Source organism: Crotalus tigris, unplaced genomic scaffold, assembly GCF_016545835.1.
Source record: "Crotalus tigris isolate CLP2741 ecotype Arizona unplaced genomic scaffold, ASM1654583v1 scf7180000019078.1875890, whole genome shotgun sequence".
NCBI lineage: Eukaryota > Metazoa > Chordata > Lepidosauria > Squamata > Viperidae > Crotalus > Crotalus tigris.
Genome location: NW_024097364.1, coordinates 704,271 through 717,939, shown reverse-complemented (window position 1 = coordinate 717,939; position 13,669 = coordinate 704,271). Strand labels below are relative to the sequence as shown.

Below are 13,669 nucleotides of genomic sequence, written 5' to 3'. Positions count from 1 at the left end.
GTGCAAGAGTTGCACCCTTTCCTTGATCAAGAGGCACTTCAGAGGGTCACTAACAGTCTACTCATCTCATGATTGGACTATTGCAATATGCTCTATATGGCACTACCCTTGGAGACTATCTAGAAATTACAACTGGTCCAGGAGCACAAGTAGCAATGGGTGCTTCCTAATATTCCCATGGATCATGGCAGCTCCACAAACCACATCGGCTACTAGTTGGCTTCCAGGTGAAGTTCAAGGTGTTAATTGTTATCTATAAAGTCCTTCATGGCATAGGGCTTTATTATTCAAGGGCCCATCTGTCTTCAGTTGTTTTTGCCTGTCCAATACATTCAGACAGAAGTGATGCAGTTCAGATCCTCTCATTTAAATGTTATGTTGTTGCTTGAGCTTTGGAACCAAGCAAGCATACTATCTTTGTTTCAATCTGGAACAATAACCCATTGGAGATATACCAGTACATGGCACCTACTGTCCAAGAGCTTTAGAAATCTAAGGTTTAGAGCAGACATGTCAAACACAAGGCCCGGGGGCCGGATGCAGCCCACGAAGTGGTTTCATGTGGCCCGCGAAGCCATCCTGGAAACAGTGAGGGAACGGCCCCACTGCCTTGGCCCTGGCCCAGCCAGCCGGAAGCCAATGTACAATTTTGTGGTGGCCATCTATGCTGAAATGCATTCAGTCTTAGCTCACAAGGGCGTCCAGAAACAGCGAGGAACCAGCCCCTACTGCGTTGGTCCCACCCCTGGGTGCATGCTGGAGAGGTGTCACCCTTTGTGAGGAATGAAGAAATGCACCATGCCTTGGCACTTGCCCTGGTACCACCCCCTTCTGCCAGAGACCCTCAGATCTGTCCCACTCCTGCCCAGGCTCCCACAGGCACCTTTGACACGAATGATGTAGAGCTGGCCATGCCCACCCAGTAGGCCACACCCACTCCATCCACACCGACCCAGTAGGCTGCACCCACCCTGGCCACATACCCATGCCCCCCCCCAAGGGCAACCACAATGCTGATGCAGCCCTCAATGAAATTGAGATTAACACCCCTGGTTTAGAGTGTCTGTGGACCCTTGTCAAGTCTTTTTTTCTGATTGCTGGAAATGCTGATTTAGTCTGGGCAGTTATGTTGTTTTAATTGTGAAGAGCAACTCATCGGAGAGTCGGATAAGTAGCCTGCCTTCTTGCATTATTCTTCTGCATTAGTATATTCCTAATGCTTTTTGTTTCACTGGAAAAATAATTGTACATGACAGGTTGTTTTACCAACTTACAGAGTACTTGATCAGTTGGACTGGGAAACTGTTATCTAGTTGCAGGTCTGTCTTTCAAATCAGATATTAATCAGTTTCCCATATTCTGATAAAATGTGCTGTGTGGTGGAAATGTGTAGCCCAATACATGTAGATCAGCGGTTCTCAACGTTTGTGTGATGGCGACCCCGTCACACAAACGTTCTGCGCATGCGCGGCGCGCATGGGGGCGTGGCCCCTGCGCACGGCGCGCATGCGTGGCGCCACCCCCGGAGGCGTGCCGCCGCCCCCACGCGCAGCGCGCGTGCGCGGCACCGCCCCCCGGAGGCGTGGCACCGCCCCCCGGAGGCGCGGCACCGCCCCCCAGAGGCGCGGCACCGCCCCCCCGGAGGCGTGGCGCGCCCCCGGAGGGGACAAAATGGCGGATCGCCGCGTTTGGCGACCCCACAAAAGAGGTCGATCGACCCCAAATGGGGTCGCGACCCACAGGTTGAGAACCGCTGATGTAGATGATCCCAGCATAATTTGTATGAATTTACATCTCAGCAAACTCAGTTACTCTGTTGGTAGTTCAAGGGATGTGTTAAAGAGACCTACTCACAACCCCCTCCATATTCTAAGATATTTCAAAGCCTTCACACAAGGAGCTCCAATATATATTAAATAGTTTAAATTTGTTGTACATTTATATATCATTCTTTATCCCTAGAACATAACAATTCCCTAGCCAAAAGATTGGGCAGATTGTTGCAGTGCAGTTGCTGCAATGCTAATAGTGCAGTGGTTAAAATGCAGTATTGCAGGCTAATTCTGCTAACTGCCAGCAGTTCAAATCTCACCGACTCAAGCTTGACTCAGCCTTCCATCCTTCCAAGGTGGGTAAAATGAGGACCCAGCTTGTTAGGGGAAATATACTGACTCTGTAAGCTGTGTAGAGAGGGCTGTAAACCCTATAAAACAGTATATAAGTCAAAGTGCTATCGCTATACTAATGCTCAGAATATGATATACAGCAGGGGTCCCCAACTCCCGGTCTGTGGACCAATACCGGGCCGCAGCATACCAGCAACCGGTCCACACAAACAAGCAAAGCCCCATCTGTGGGATGCAGGCAGTACATGAAACCACACCCCCTCCAGTCTGAGGAAAAACTTCTCTCCACGGAACCGGTCCCTGGTGCCCAAAAGGTTGGGGACCTCTGATATACAGTATATACTATACAATATATATGTTATATAATAATTCATTTTGTAGTGTCAATTATAGCACAAGTGAAATTTCTGATCCATGCATTCCCATTTTTGGGATACTCAGTGGACTCATCCTTAATTATTTGAACACATTTGTTGTTATATCAGAACAAATTACCCTGAAAAAAAGCTCCAAACATTGTAGTTTCTCTTCAGATAATATCAAGATAGGCATGTACTGTAGATTGACAAAATGAAAAACAAAACAAAAGAGATACATTTTTGTTTCAGTATCATTGCTGATCTACAGATAAAAACTGTCTTTGAGAAGTCACTTGGTGGCAGTATTACTGTGCTTACTCCTTCAAGCTTAGGCAAAGAACTCTAATTGCTGTATTAGCATTTGAATATAGATGATTGATATCTATAGGATCAAGCATTTATCACACTGTTTTTTTAATGTCCTATTTTTAGTTTTCTATATTTCATATCATTTTTTCTATATTTCATATCATTTTAAATATAATCAAGATGGTGTCTGTTCTCTCTTTTACGATGGAAATAGCAGACCTTTACCCACAGCTTGACTATGAGCTGATATTGGAAACAATACTGGAAATGTCAGAGGAGATGAAGCTATGGAGAAAAACTAAAGATTATTTTGTAGAATCTCAATCTCAAACTCTAAAAGATCAATCTATAGGCCAAGAAGAAACCTATATACAACAGTGTACAGAATCTGAGATGGAGGAAGAATTTACTGATCAATTGAATTCTGGACTGGATTATGAGCTGATATTGGAAAAATATTGGAAATGAAAGAGGAGATGAAGTCATGGAGAAAAACTAAAGATTATCTTGTAGAACCACAAGCTGGGCTTCAAACTCTAAAAGACCAATCTACAGGTCAAGGACAAACTTATATGCAACAGTCTACACAATTTGAGATGAAGGAACTCACTGATCAATTGAACTTTAGAAAAATTTTGGACCCAAAATTCCAGACTGAGACTTTAAATGATTACTCTACAAACCAAATAACTACTACAGAGGAGGATATTTCACAAATTTATGCACAAATGGTGGAGAACTTTGAAGATCCAAAAATGACTTTAAGTGAAGTACTCTCATTGCTAAAATTAACAGGAATTGACAGCCAGACACAATTGACTGAAAGTTATGACAACTTGGATAATCAAGCTGAAATTATAATATGGAACAAAATGGACTATATTGCTTACATAATACTGGAAAAAGGGGAAGAGAATTTTGATCAGATCGATTTATTGATGAACATTAATATTCAAATACTGAGATTTGATGACATAAATACGACATTATGGAAACCAGTTTGGTATAGAAAAAAAGCTAGAGTCAGATTTAAAAATGTGATTTAAAAGCTTAATTATTGGGTCAAAAAAGCTTTAGAGATTTAGATTGATTTGACAATTTAATTGAGTAAATGAAAGTAGTAAGATAATAACTGGTGTAATAATAGGTTTGTTTTAGATACGATAATTTTGTTGAGATTTAATGTTGAAATGTTTTTTTTGTTCGTTTGTTTTTATTTTGTTTATATAGAAAACTATTTTGTAATAGCAGAAAAGTTAGAGAGATCTATGATAAGAGAAGAAAGGGTATTAATTAATGATGTACTTAATTAAGAGATGGAATATATATGAAAACATTAGAATATTATTCTTGGAATATTATGTGTTGTAGCTTAAAAGCAGGAGTGATTTATATAGATGTAATAGGGATGATTTTTTGGATTGACTGAATTTTAAGAAGAAATAGATTAAACTAAATTTGTTATATTATGTGAGGGAAATAGAGGGGGAAATTTTTTAAGGTATTAATTTTAGCTATACATATATGACTTGTTTTGCTATGATTGATTACCCTTTCACCACGGTGTTTTCCTGAGCATTTTGATGTAAAAAATAAAAAAAACAATAAAATGTGTATTAAAAAAAGATGGTGTCTGTTCTCTTATTGTTTGCTATATTATTGGTATATGCCAAAGCACTATCACTTATTACGAGCACAATATGGTTTATTTGGGCTATGGTTCTTGAAATTTGAGATGTTTTAATTATATTAATGTTTTATGGATACAACTTTCACCAACTAAAGAGCAGTTAATTATCCTGTCGTAGATAGGTTTCTATTATCCAATAGTTGTCTTGATCCTACTACTGTTCTTCTGTACTTAAATTTAGACATAAAAAGACCTTGAAAATTGCAGTTGCAATGTTATCAATCCAGTCACTGGTAACATGATGCTATAATTCAGTACTTGATTCAATCTGTTTCGATCTATAAGAAATTATAATTTTCTTACACTGAAAATCTTAAGAATTCTGTCCTCTTGTTCTATATTACAAATATTATCATGAAATAATTGACCCCGTATTAGACTATGCAGTCTTATTTCATTTACAACCAATAGTTTCTGCGGTTTTTATATTATTGCATATTTTTATCTAAATAAATTATACTTTTATTAATGGAAAAAGAGCAGTATCTTGTACTATGTCAGGCAGTAGTTTATTGGGATAAAAGTGTTATTCTCTTAAAGCTTATACTAGATGACATAAGGAAATGGGTTTTATACACATCTATTCAGAATTCCTATTGAATTCAAGGTCATATAGGATTTCAACCTCTCCTGTCAGTAATCTAATTTTTTAATACTCAAATAAGTATAATTATATAACCAAACATATATGAATTACTTCTCTCTAAAGACTAAAGGCCCTTTCTCAAACGAATTACAAAATTAAAGATGGAGACTTAGGGAGAAATCAAGTTTTCTGAAAATAGAAGTTTGCATGCAAAAGATAATGACTCTTCTCCCCAGTCTCTTCACAGTAGATTCACAGTTGTGAAAACTAGAGGTTCATCCCTCAGTATACAGTTACAGGTAGTCCTCAACTTAACGACAATTGAGCTCAAAATTTCTGTTGCAAGACAGTTGAGTTTTGCCCCATTTTATGACCTTTCTTGCCACAGTCGTTAAATGAAACACTGCAATTGTTAGGTTAGTAACATGACTGATACGTGATTCTGGCTTCCCCATTGACTTTGTATGTGGGAGGAATGCAAAAGGTGATCACATGACCCCAGGACACTGCAACCATCATAAATGCATGCCAGTTGCCAAGCATCCAAATTTTGATAATGTGACCACAGGGGTGCTGCTATGGTCGTGTGAAAAATGATCATAAATCAGTTTTTTCAGTGCCATTGTAACTTTGAATAGTCACTAAATGAATGGTTGTATGTAGAGGAATATGTGTACTGCAGAGAAAAGTGGTTCTGTTAGCAGAACAAGTTAATTAGATTCTACTTTTAGATATTATTTAAGGTCCTTAGTGTGCTGTTGACTTTGTATAGCACCAGCCATTCATAGATCAGTGTGTTTGGCACTAAGTCCTAGGCTTCCCTGTAGTCAATCCAGGTTGTGTTCAGATTAGTCTACACAGATTAGTCAGTGTAGACCTTAAGTCTTGGGCGACTGATCTACCTATGATCAACTGATATTTTGAGCCTCTAATGTTATTCCCAATGCCCTTGTGAGCTATGCTCATGTACTGGCTCATATGGTCCTGTAACTTGCTATGATGCCTGGTAGGACTTTTCATGTTGTGTGGAGGCAGATTATTGACTGGTAGTTGGATGATCATAGTCCCTTGTAGGGGCCTTTCATAATCAGCACACTCCTTCCTTGTGTTAGCTAGTCTGGGTAGAAGCCTGCTCCTAGCAGCTGATTCACCTGTGTTGCTAGATATTAATGATTGCTTCTTACTTTCTTTAGCCAGTAATGTAGATCATGTCCGGGCCAGGTGCTGTCCAACTCTTCATGTTCTTGACTCACTGTTGGATGTTTGCTACTGTGATAGCAATGGTCAAGTCCTTCAGCCACTTTGCACTGATGTTATGTGTCTTCTCTTTTTCCCATATGCTCTTCCAGTACTGTTTAGTTTCTGCTATTGGTGTTTGTGCTATTGTTGTGTTGTTGCACTGCAATTCGAGGAACACACTGGGAGAAGAGGGATTTATCTTCTTGCCTCTGCTTCTCTAGTGTATCTCCTTATTCTGGAAGCCAGTGCTTTGAGTCTTTGTTTAGCAATCTCTAGGATTTCAGGTGGAGTCAGGCCCTTTTTTTTTTTCCCAGTAGCTAAGTCTTATCCTTAATCTCCACTCCCTTCTGTAGTTGCACCAGTTGGCTAACTTCTCTTTGAGTTGCCCTGATCTTCATCTCAAACCTTATTCTCTGGGAAGGAGGTAAGTAGATAGTACTGTTCTTCTTGATTCTGTAGTCAAATATCTCCAGTATTATGGTAGCTATAATGTATACTAGTTTGTTATAATGGTAATAGCAATTGTCGTGAGGGCTCTATTGACATCTTGTAGCATACTATCTGATGATATTTTTCCACTGAGCCCTAGTAATTGGTCTCAAGGGGTGAGGTAGCTAGTTTGTTTCATATCACATAGCACTTCCGGGTTGAAAGGACTAGCCACTAACATCACTGTTGCCTGGGGAATGCCTAATTGGGGGCTCCTTTCATATCCCCGGCAAGAGTTGGAATGAAGGACAGGAGCTCACCCCACCCCTCAGCAGATCAGGTCTCAAATGTGGGCTTGCTGCTTGACAACTCAGCATCCTAACCACGTGAACCACTATGCTCCTTGTGTAGCTTTTAGCCACGATCTTATGCTTCATGTGCTCTTTAATGGAGAGGGTGGTAGTGATGTTCCAGTTTCAAGTGTTGGCTGCATATCCAATTCTTCTGGGTCTTCTGAATATGACATGTAATTATCATTGGTTTATCTCAAGTTGTGAGAGCAACTTCCTCTTCGCTATGTTGAAGCATTGGGTAACTAGCTTTTTCTCAGTGGATACATATCTTCTGTCTGTCCATACTTTCTTCATACATTTCATATATTTCTTCACATTAGCTGTCCTGTTCCAGTAGCATTCCACCCATTCCAGGTTCTCTTCCAGTAGCTCACTTATCAGATTGTCCTGGCTCCCAAACATATGACATGTACCTTGTTAATCTAGGTGATATCCAAGTTGGCATGATACTCCTAGTTTGTGTCATATTTGAGGTAGGCAAGTAAAGCATTGGGTCTTTGTCCAAGAGTCCCTATTGCTAATGTAGGTAACAGCCAGGATTTGAACCCTAGTCTCCAATGTCAAAGGTGGCACTCTAACCACTATGATATCCAGCTGCATATATAAAGATATGCTAATGACATACTGTATACAGGCATGCAGAAATAATCTTGACAAAGTTGTGCAGAAACCCTTAAGGAAAAATACAAGCAACTTTGTCTTCATTCTGTTTGGTATAAAAGAGGCAGAAGAAAACTCTGACAGATCTTTAAGGTTCTATGTTTATATCCTTCAACGATAAAGTAATAAGGATCTTTCTATAATGTGTCTGTTTATTGAGCAGGCTTATTTTGAAGGACTGACATGTTGAAACGTGTTTTGTTAAGTTTATCATGCTTACTAAAATTCAATAAAAGTTTAACCACACAGAGTTTCCTTTTTCTTACAAAGAGTTCAAAATAATTGGGTCTCCTCTTTGTCCCTTTTGATCTTAAAAATATTAAACTTAGACATGGTGAGTATAGACTAATATAGATGTTTACTCCAATTGCATGAAATGAGCTGGAGGAATACACAACTGGAATCATGTAAGGGCTGAATGAGAGAAAAAAGCCAATGTCTTATACAGGTAGTCCTTGGCTTCTAACCATTTGTTTAGAGACCATTCGAATTTACCACAAGTAAATTGAAAAAAGTGATTTATGACACACTTAGAACTATTGTAATGTCCCTGCGGTCACATGATAAAAATTCAGTCCCTTGGCAACAGTCATGGTTGTAGTGTCCCAGGGTCACATGATCATTTCCGATCTTCCCAAATGGCTTCGGACAAGCAAAGTCAATGGAAGAAGCCAGATCTGCTTAATAATTACATGCTTCACTTAATGACCATGATGCTTAACATCTACATCTACAGCAAAAAATGTCGTAAAATTGGATGTGACTCAGATAACCTCACTTAGCAATAAAAATTTCATTCCCAACTGTGACCATAATGCAGCCAAAGTTGTGAGGGAAGTTAGCCCAGAGAAGGAAATATTAAAAGGGCAGAAAAATATATTTTTCCTCAAAAGGATTTTTAAAACCAAAAACCAATCCTGGCCTCATCTCTTTGCCCCAAGCAGTAGCCAGGCCTATACAAATGCAGATGTAAAACCATCAGAAAGTTGGAGCCAGAGAACTCAAGAAGACAAAGAGAAAATCTGCATACCCCACCCAAACTCTAGGAGTCATTAGCCCCATTACCAGGGAAGCAGGATATGATAATTGAATTAAACCACAGTTATCAAGGCCTAGAAAAACACTCGGAAATAGCCTCAAAGTTCATGCCAGGAACAGGAAACTATTCCAAACAAAAGGCTAGAGGGGGTATAAAAACCCCTAGCCCATGTGCTCAGCCCTTCTTCCCTCTGCTCTTTCCTGCAAGAATCATCTTTCTGGCCTCTTCAATAAACTGTAACCTTCTTCCCAAAGCAGTTGCCATGTTGCTTATTTATTCCCGGCTTGGATGAATCAGGATGAAGACTTTAATTCAACAGTTGCAAACCTAAATGAATATGTTATGAAATAGTCTTCAGTTTATTCATTGAGGTTTACATTGAAATATACCAAGATCTACATATAGACTCACACTGAATTTGGCTGCATGCAGTGATGGGATTCAAATACGTGAACAACCAGATCTCCTCTGTGTGGATGCCACTTCCAGAAGTTCATTCTGGACCTGGGTAACAAAAACTTAGCTACCGGTTTACTGAATCCCACCACTGGCTGCACAATCCCAATTTCTACATCTCATTTCATGTAGTAAAATCTTCTGAGAAAAACAAATAGGAAAGAAGGGAGATGATATAACTTTCTGGGGGGGGGAACCCCACACACCTTCCAATCTCTTCGGAAAGTTTCTAATCCCGTTATCTATGAGAAGAAAAGGTCTTTCTTCCTCATTAACACTGCTTGGCTGGCTGGCTATGCAGAACGGGTTGCGAAGTCCTGCCTGAGTGATTTTTGAACATTATGTACTTGATCTGGGAAAAGAAAAGCATGGGGATGCGTCAATCATCTCAATCCACGTGTATTCTTCTCGCAGACAGCTTCCTCGAAGCGATCCCTCCTCTCAGGTTGGCTAGTCTTCTGAAAAAGCGCACAAGCCTGCACCCGACAGTTCTTCCTGCCCCGATTGTGGCATCTTCAGCGGCGCTTTTGGTTCCAGAGAGGCGCGCGGCAGAACACCGCTGAGGTCAAACGGAGTAAGTAGACACGAAATTAACTTCCCGCTTCTTGGCTTCTTTCGCTCAGCCCAGATTTGTGCCACGAGTAAACGCGAGTCAGGCTGGAGATTTCGACCGCGTAAAGCGATTGCGTCGCCCAGGTTTGGAGGCGGAGGAGTCTGGACACCTGTCCGGTTCCCTCCTTTCCTCCCGATTACCATCTGCCTTTGCATACGAAGTCGCTCCGCCCCGGCTCGCTTTTCCGGGGACGGGGCGCCTTGCAAAGAAGCCGCGTTGCCACCGCGAGGAGCATAAGCTGGCTTCCACGGCCCCCTGGCGACGCCGGATCCCTGGCTGAGAGCCGGCCCCGGGCCTCCCGTAGAATGGAGCCCGAGGCCCTTACCTTGCCCCGGCCAGTGACGTCACCCGCGAGCCAGAGGGGAGCGTCTCGCCTTCCTTCTCCCAACATGGCGCTGCGGCCGTTTTGTGTTGCTATAGACGCTCTGTGCCTGCGACTCTAAGGAAGAGGGGTGGAGGGGCGGTCGGATCAGCCCAGGCAGCTGGGCTGGCCGGGTAGGGAGGAAAGGAAAAAGGGGGAGTTCGTGGGACGGAGCGGGAGGGGGATTTAAAGGAGCCATGTCCCCGGCGCGACAGCCTCGGCTGCTGTTGCTGCTGTTGCTGCTGGAGAGGCCGGAGCCGGGCGGGGGACTGAAGAGGAAGGGACGGCAGCAGTTCTGCCCGAGCGAAGCAAACCAGCCGATCCAGCCCTGAGCGCCCGGGGGGGTGGCAGAGGCGCGGCCCCCGCCACAGGATGGTGAGTGTGGCCCGGGAGGCAGAGCGGAACCGGGAAGAAGGACCTGGCCGGAGGGGATGGAGCCAGGAGGGAGCCAGGAGGCGGTGCTTCGAGGGGGGGGACAAGTGACAGGGAGGCGAGAGTGTGCCCGTAAAACCAGTCCTGCTGTCAGGGAGGTGAGTGGCAGGTAGGCCACGGGCGGGGTGGCGGGACCGGTTCCTTTTAACCAGGGGCGCGCGGAGAGGGCGGACGGCTCCTGCAGCTGCGTTCACACGGGGTAAATGACAGGTCCCGTGGAGGCTGGTCGGGGACAGCAAAGAAGCTGAAAAGAGTCGAGGAGGCTGGGAGGTCACTTCAGGCAGGACAGGTGCAGGGGAAGGGTGAGAGTGGCCCTGCAGGGACTTAGGGGTTCATGAGTGTTGGACCCCTGAATGTAGCCATTGGCGGTAAGATTTGGATGGTGGTGATGAAAGGTGTGAACGGGTGTCTGTCTGTCTAGGTTCTTCACTGAGGGAGTAAATTCACATTCCTCTTGGATGGGAGAGCATAACACCATCCAGGTGGGTGAAATAAATTGTCCAGGATAGGGGATTATTTCTATGGTGATTTACTCCTAGGCAAAGTTCTTGCAAAATTTGAAGTTGTTATATTTGAAAGGGATGAGCCTCAACTAGCTCAAAACAATTGGACTGTTTCTCTTTTCTGGACAATGGACATGGCTTGTGGCTGATAATAGGCATGGCCTGTATAAAATGTATTTTTCTTAAGATTGCAGTCTTGTGTCCAATTTGGTGGCAGTATTCAGTTGAACTCAGTGGGAACTGCTTCTTAGTAAAAATGTGGAGAATTATTCTTTTAAGGTTCCTATTACTGAGACTGGCTGCTCATTTGGCATGTTTTTTTGATCAAGCAGTTTACTAGAGTCTTACCTGTATAGCTAACCTGTGAAACATTTACAACAGGCACACAGGCACACAGTACCTAGGCACACAGTCTTAAACCTATTTATTTGGAAGAAAATACATTTGAAAACATAGGGTTATACTGAATCCTCAGGCATATATTCTTTATTATGGATTCTTTGATTCTATAACTTGTGAGAAACATTTCCTGTTAAATTCTTACATAAAATTCACATTATCCAAATCCTGCTTATGTTTGAAATAAAGCAGCATATGCCATACTTTGAGACCTGAGTTTTCTGAGTGAGGCTAGTGCTATCCACTAGGAAGTATCTAATAGGGTGCTGAAAGGGACACAGAGCAAGTCATATATTAGGACTTATTTAGTGACGATACAAGCGGCAAAATGTTCACATTTTTCTGCACTTATTGTGTCTGCAGAATCTCGCCCCGCCGCCCTGTTTAGGGTGACCTGTTCCCTACTTAACGTTCGGGAAGCTGGGGAGCCCCTACAGGGTAGGGCGGAAGAATTTGTGCAGTTCCTATCAGACAAAATTGTTCGGATTCGGATGGACCTAGACTCCGATTGGGCAGGGCCTTCTGAGATGACCGGGGCAGGTCTTAGCCCAGTTTTATGGGATGAATTTGAGTCTGTGACCGCTGAGGATGTGGACAGAGCGGTGGGAGCGATGAGCGCCTCCACTTGTTTATTGGACCCGTGTCCTTCCTGGCTGGTCTCGGCTGCCAAGGAGGTGACACGAAGCTGGCTCCCGGTGTTGATCAACACTTAGTTGAGGGAGGGGTCTTTCCTGCAATCCTTGAAGGAAGCGGTTGTGAGGCCCCTTCTCAAGAAGCCTACCCTGGACCTGGCTGACTTAAATAACTTCCGTCCAGTCTCCAATCTCCCCTTTTTGGGGAAGGTTGTAGAGAGAGTGGTGGCGCTCCAGCTCCGACGGTCTCTGGATGAAGCGGATTACCTAGACCCTTTTCAATCTGGCTTCAGGCCCGGCTTCAGCACAGAAACTGCTTTGGTCGCGCTGATGGATGATCTCTGGCGGGCCCGAGACAGGGGTTATTCATCTGTCTTGGTGCTACTTGACCTCTCAGCGGCTTTTGATACCATTGATCATGGTATCCTTTTGCGACGACTTGAAGGGGTGGGAGTGGGAGGCACCGTTTTACGGTGGTTTTCCTCCTACCTCTCTGGCCGGTCGCAATCGGTATTGGTGGGAGGGCAGAGGTCAACCCCGAGGCCCCTTGAATGCGGCGTGCCGCAGGGGTCGCTCCTCTCCCCCCTCCTATTTAACATTTATATGAAGCCGCTGGGTGAGATCATCAGACAGCATGGGGTGAGGTTTCATCAGTATGCTGATGATACCCAGTTATATATCTCCTCCCCGAGCTCTCTCAGTGAAGCGGCTGATGTGATGGGTCGTTGCCTTGAAGCCGTGAGGGTCTGGATGGGGGTTAACAGACTCAGGCTCAATCCTGACAAGACCGAGTGGCTTTGGATGTTGCCTCCCAAGGATCATGTTAACTGTCCAGTGTTGACTCTAGCAGGGGAAAATATACCCCCCTCGGAGCAGGCTCGCAACTTGGGTGTCCTTCTTGATCCACAGCTGAAATTGGAACATCATTTGATGGCTGTGGCTGGGACGACCTTTGCACAAGTTCGTCTGTTGCACCAGTTGCGACCCTACCTGGACCGGGAAGCTCTCCTTACAGTCACTCATGCCCTTGTCACCTCACGTCTGGACTACTACAATGCGCTCTACATGGGGCTACCCTTGAAAAGTATTCGGAGACTACAGTTGGTCCAGAATGCAGCCGCGCGAGTGATAGTGGGTGTTCCTCGGTACACCCACGTTACACCTATCCTCCGTGAGCTGCACCAGTTGCCTATTGCTCTCCGGGTCCAATTCAAGGTGTTGGTTATTACCTTTAAAGCCTTATATGGCTCAGGGCCAGGCTATTTGCGAGACCGCCTTCTATCTCATAGTTCCCTTCGTCCGGTTAGATGCCACAGGTTGGGCCTCCTTCAGGTCCCGTCGGCCAAGCAGTGCCATTTGGTGGGGCCACGGAGGAGGGCTTTCTCTGATGGCACCCACGTCTTGGAACCAGCTCCCCACGGAGATTAGGACCGCTCCCACCCTGTTGGTTTTCCGTAAGCTGCTTAAGACCTGGCTTTTCCGG

The 13,669-nt window shown here is 43.9% G+C and overlaps 1 protein-coding gene across 12 annotated transcripts in view; it reads left to right on the top strand.

The window, feature by feature from the left end:
• Positions 1-8,977: 8,977 nt before the first annotated feature.
• The window catches only part of WIZ (WIZ zinc finger), a 65,363-nt gene continuing 60,671 nt past the window's right edge, over positions 8,978-13,669 (top strand). For 7 of the 12 annotated variants that reach the window (XM_039359533.1, XM_039359532.1, XM_039359538.1 and 4 more), the window contains exon 1: positions 8,978-10,595. The gene's annotated coding sequence lies outside the window, so the exon portion shown is untranslated. Of the gene's footprint in view, positions 10,596-10,650; positions 10,751-10,832; positions 10,852-11,073; positions 11,135-13,669 lie in introns of those variants that run through there. The other 5 variants (XM_039359535.1, XM_039359528.1, XM_039359529.1 and 2 more) reach the window with 4 other exon arrangements.